This window comes from Galeopterus variegatus, unplaced genomic scaffold, assembly GCF_000696425.1.
Source record: "Galeopterus variegatus unplaced genomic scaffold, G_variegatus-3.0.2 Scaffold5937, whole genome shotgun sequence".
Lineage (NCBI taxonomy): Eukaryota > Metazoa > Chordata > Mammalia > Dermoptera > Cynocephalidae > Galeopterus > Galeopterus variegatus.
Window position 1 is genome coordinate 17,641 of NW_007732048.1, and position 5,914 is coordinate 23,554.

At 37.3% G+C, this 5,914-nt stretch overlaps 1 pseudogene; it reads left to right on the top strand.

Annotated features, from left to right (window-relative positions):
* The first annotated feature begins 4,346 nt into the window (after positions 1–4,346).
* LOC103605612 lies at positions 4,347–4,860 on the top strand (annotated as a pseudogene).
* Positions 4,861–5,914: the final 1,054 nt, after the last annotated feature.

A 5,914-nucleotide genomic window follows, 5' to 3' on the forward strand; every position in this document is an offset into this window, starting at 1 on the left:
CTGGGTGTGAGGTCTGAACAAGCTCTTGCATTCTGTGAGCCTAGGAACTTAACACCATGAGGATGCTGCCAAGGTTTCTGGCTTGTATCCTCCAAAGAAGCAGGTCCAGTAGCACCTGAGGCCATTTTTAAAAGCCACAGTTCAAGCAGCCAGAGTAGGTGGACTACAGGTGTGGGGAGCAAGCTCCTGAGGCAGCCCTGGGCAGTGGCCCATGGAGGGAGCTTTGGGCCTGTTCCCCAAGACCATTCTGTCTCCCTAGGCCTCTGGGCCTATGATGAGGAGAGCAGCCCCAAAAATCTCTGAAATGCCTTCAGGGTCTTTTCTCTGTTATTCTGATGATCCCTTCCTTCTGTACAGATCTCCTCAGCAGGTGGTCATTGAGCTACACCCTTCATATTTTCTCCCAAAGACTCCTATTCACTTTTTATGTGGCTAGGCTAAGAGTTTTCAAAACCGCTGCTTCCTTTTTAATTATAAATTTCAGTTTATGTCATGCTTTTTCTGCCATAATTCAGCAAAGGCTGTTACAAGTAGCCACACAGCTGCCTGAATGCTTTGCTGCTTAGAAATTTCTTCCTCCAGTTCATCACTTTTAAGTTCCACATTTTATAAAATTTTTAGTCATCAATAGAATGCAGCCAAGTTCTTTGCAACTCTGTAACAAGGATGACTCTTGCTCCAGTTTCCAATAGCTCTTCTTCATTTCCATCTGAGACCTCCTCAGAATGGCCTTTACTGTCCATATGTCTATCAGCATTCTGGTCTCCACCATTTAACCAATCTCTAGAAGTTCCAAACTTTCCCTGGTCTTCTTGTCTTCTAGACCCTCATAAGAATCTAGGCTTTTTCTAGCCTTCTCCAAATTCTTCCAGCCTCTGCCCATTACCCAGTTCCAGAGCTGCTTCCACATTTTCAGGTATTTGTTATAAGCAAAACACCACTTCTTGGTACCAATTTTCTGTATTAGTCTTTTTCCATTGGTTATAACAGAATACTTGAAATTAGGTAATTTATGAAAAAATAAAATTTATTTCTTACAATTTTGGAGGATGGGAAGTCCACAGTCCAGGGGACACTTCTGTTGAGGACTTTCTCCTGTGTGGGAACTCTCCACAGCAATGCAGGAACAAGACTAGGATGCTCATTCTCACCACTCCTTTTTAAGATATTATTGGAAGTACTAGCCAGAGAAATCACACAAGAGAAAGAAATAAAGGGCATCCAGATTGGAAAAGATGAAGTCAAACTATACTTGTTTGCAGATGACATGATCCTGTACATAGAAAAGCCTAAAGACTCTACGAAAAATATCTTACAGGTGAAAAACAATTTCAGTGATGTTATGGGATATAAAATCAACATGCAAAAATCAGGAGCATTTTTATACTCCAATAATGAACTAGCAGAAAAAGAAAGTAAGCCCATGTACAATAGTCACCAAAAAAATAAAATACTTAGTCATCAATTTAACCAAGCGGTAAAAGGTCTCTACAATGAGAACTACAAATTACTACTGAAAGAAATTAAAAAGGACACACATTCACATTTAGGGTTGTTATTGAAAAGTATTATCTTACTCATGGCATTTTATTGCTTTTTGTTTAGATATTTTAAATATATTTTGTTCCTTTCTTCTCCTTTTATTATTCATTCAACATTTGTTGTCTTTTTGTGGTGGTAAGGTTTAGTTTCTTTCTCTTTCTGATTTGCCCTTTTGTTTTATCAATGGGTTTTATTCTCTCGTGTATTTGTGGGAGTGATTATCACTTTTCAGATTCTGCATGAAGGACTCCCTTGAGAATTTCTTGCAGGGCTGACTGTGTGTTGGTAAACTCCTGTAGTTTTCATTTTCCTGGGAATCTCTCTCATTTCTGAAGGATAGCCTTGCTGGTATCGTTTCCCGGCTGGCCATTTTTTCTTTTAGTATTTTGAATATATTATCCCATTTTCTTCTGGCACATAAAGTTTCAGTGAGAAGTCTACTGCTAGTATTGGGGGCTCCCTTATAGGTGACTTGATGGGTTTTTTTCTTGCTGCTTTTAGAATTCTCTCTCTGTCTTTGAGCCTTGCCAGTTTGACTATAATGTGTTTCAGAGAAGATATTTTTGGATTGGAGATCTTTGAGTTTCCTGGATCTGAAGGTCCATTTGCTTCCTGGAAGTGGGAATTTTTTCCATTATTATTTCATCGAATAGGTTTTCAATGCCTTTTGCTTTTTCCTCCCCTTCTAGAACAACCATGATTGGGAAGTTTGTTTGCTTAAGGTTGCCTGCTACCTCTCTTAGATTTTCTTCATTTTTTTATTCCTTTTTTATTTATTTATTTTTTTTTGTTTGTTTGGCTGGGATATTTTGAAAAGACCATCTTCAAGGTCTGAAATTCTTTCTATTGCTTGCTCTAACCTGCTGCTTTAGCTCCCAGTTATGTTTTTTTATTTCATTGAATGAATCCTTGAGTTCCATGAGTTCTGTTACATTTTTTAAGGTATTAATCTCTTTGTCAATTTCATCCTTCATATCCTGAATATTTTTTCTCATTTCATTGTGTTCTCTGAGTCTTCTCTTATATCTTTGAGTTTTCTTAAGAATATTGCTCAGAACTCTTTTCAGTCATTTCAAGGGTTTCCTGCTCTATGGGGTCTGGTACTTGAGAATTACCATATTCCTTTAGTCATGTCATATTTTCCTGTATATTCATATTTCTAGTATCTCTGCATTGATGCCTGGCCATCTGGTAGAGCAGTTACTTCTTCTGTTATTCTGGAGTGGACTTGTAGGAGAAAGACTTCCCCTCTTTTGGACGGCTCTGCTGATGACTCTCCTATGTCAATGCAATTGAGTGTGCAGTGGGTTGATTGCAGGGTGGTCCTGTCTGCTATTGTGGCAGTGAGCCATCTTTGCAGTGGCAGTAGCTGTGGTGGACTAACTGTGAGATAGTAGTGCTTGCAGTATGCTTCTGCTTTCCATTTGGACAAGGGAAGGCTGCCCAGAGTCTCTGCCTGTTCCCCAGTTGCAGGTCACGCTCCTGTATATGTAAGTATTATGCAAGTATTTGAATATAGATTATGGGAATTCTTGGGAAACTTCTGTCTATGAATCCATTGCTTTTCCTATAATGACACAATTTAATACATTTTCTTGGACTATCATGGCAGGAGTTGGAAAAGACAGTAAGTCTCTATGGTGAGGAACATGCCTCCAGATCCAGGGCACATTGATTTAAATGGTTGCTCACTACTCACTATCTATTTGCTCTTGAACACATGTAATCAGGATAATTATATGCCCCATGTGTAATCAGGATAATAATAAAACCTACCTCATAAGACTGTTGGAGGGATTAAATGATTTGCATGTAGAATTACATACTGAAAATCTCTAATTTGATGCATTGTAAACATCTCAAATTTGAAACATACAAAAACTCCTGATTTTTAATTCCACTAAACTTGTCCCAAACACCAATTTCCTCATTTCATTAAATGGCAATTGCATTTTTTCTGTCCTGAAGGCAAAAGTCTTATAGTTTCTCATGCCAAACACTTTGAAATCATCCTTAACTCTTAATTCTCTCTCATATCAAATACCCAAAATGTCATCAAATTGTATAGTTTGTACCTTTAAAGATATCTAGAATCTGACCACTCACTTTTCACAACCTCATTGCTACCACCCTAACACTCTAACCTGGAATATTGTGACAATTTCCTAACTGATCTCTGAGCTTCTGTCTTTGTACCTCAAAAGCCTATTCTCAGCACAGCATCCACTGTATTCCTGTGAATACTTAAATCAGATCATGACACTTCTCTGTTCAAAACCCTCTATTACCTTTGAAGTCTATTTACAGCATCTAAAGCCCCCTATTGTCTGGCCCCTTATTCTTTCTATGACCTTATCACCTATTACACTCTCCTGAAATTCCAGCCACACTGGTCTCCCCACTGTTTCTTAACCACACCAGGCACAGTTCCATCTTAGTGTCTTTGCTGTTGCTTTTTCCATTGCCTAGAAATCTCTTCCCCCAGATATTTGTGTGACTGATTCCCTTACCTCCTTTAGCTTTTGATTCCAACATCAACTTCTCAATCAGGTCTTCCCTGGTGACCATACCTAAAAGTGTGTGTGTATATTTACACATGCAACATTTTGTAATGCTCATGCTTTCATTTCTTCAAGCACTTACACCATTTAATATACCATATTACTTATAAATATATTTATTATATGTATCTCCTCACCCTTACCCATTATTATAAATCTCATGAAGAAAGTGATTTTTGTCACTCTTCCTTGTAATGTGTAGGGCACAAGAGCCAAGGTACTCAGATCCATGTGCTGAGGACCATGTTGCTTCCAAACATCCTGCTCACCAGTAGGCCAGGGGTTAGAAAAATCACAATAGACAAAGAACTTGCATCAAGATCAGGACTGCAATATGTTAATATGCGTGATTTAGCTCGAGAAGGGCAGGTGTATGATGGCCATGATGAAGAATATGATTGTCCCATTTTGGATGAAGATGGAGTAGTTGATGATTTGTATAACCAAATGAGAGAAGATAGAGTTATTGTTGATTAGCATTGTTTTATTTTCTTCCCTGAATACTGGTTTCATATAGTTTTTGTGCTGAGAGCAAATAGTATTTTATACAAAAGACTTGAAACAAGGGGTTATAGTGAAAAGAAACTGAAAGACGATAATCAGTGTTAGATTTTTCAAATTCTTTATGAACAAAACCATAGCATCCTACAAGGAAAAATTTGTGTGTCAACTGCCCAACAATAAACCAGAAGAGCTAGAAGATAATATACATCAGATCTTGACATGAATCAAATGGATGAAAGATCATAACTCATGACAAATAAGACTGACCACTTTACAATCATAATTGTTCACATCTCTCTGCCCACATCATAGAAATTGTCCTAGTATTAGTAAAACATTTTAATTAAAATTATGTTGCAGGACTAGTAGGTAGATAGTGTAAAAGTTTATGCCTGGGTTTCTTTTTCTCCATGAGAAACCTAAGCAAATCTCAAGTATAATGAATACAATATTATTAAGGATTGAGAGTAAAAATGTCATTGTTTAATGCTTCAATTGCTAAACAATAAATAAATCTCACCACATAGGTGTATATCTTTTTAGTTTTCTACAGAAGAAAATACAGATGATCTCTTAAAATAAAACTAAAGACTAAAGATTTTTTTTAAGTGATTTTTATATTTTGTTCATTCCTGTGTTTGAAGTGCCAAGACTGTGCCTGGAAGGTAGATGTTCAATAAAAATTAAACAAATATAAATGAATGAATAAATGAATGAAAATGAGATAATACATAAAAGGCATTTGGCACAGTTGCAAGCACTCAGAAAATTCTCAATAAATGTCAGCAGTTATAATTTTAACATTTATATCTGTGGTTAGCCTCCCACCTTTCTAGAAGCATCAAAGCATGTTACAAGTCTTGTAAAAAGAAAAACAAAACTTTTATCTCTTATCTCTTTATCATTTATGGTAGCACTACTTGGTTTAGTATGGTCGAAATGTTCTGGAATTCCACAGGCTGTAAATTAGCTAACCTGTCGGGACAATTGCCCACACAAGAATACCCCTGGAGATGAGAAACTTGATACCCTTCTACTATTCCTCCCGTCCTGAATAAAAAGCCACGGTCAAATCTTGTCAGCACCTACAAAATTCTTTCTGACCACTCATTTTTCCAACTCTTCTTAGTTCTATCATCTTCCCACACCCATGTTACAGTCTGGTGCTTTCTTTGAGTTACTTTTGTCAGGTAAATATACTTCTTTTTTAAATTTAATTTTACTTCTCATAATACATTGTACTTGATTTTCCTTTACTTGTTCCTCTCCACACTCTCCCCTCCCTCACCCCCCCCCCCCCCCCCCCC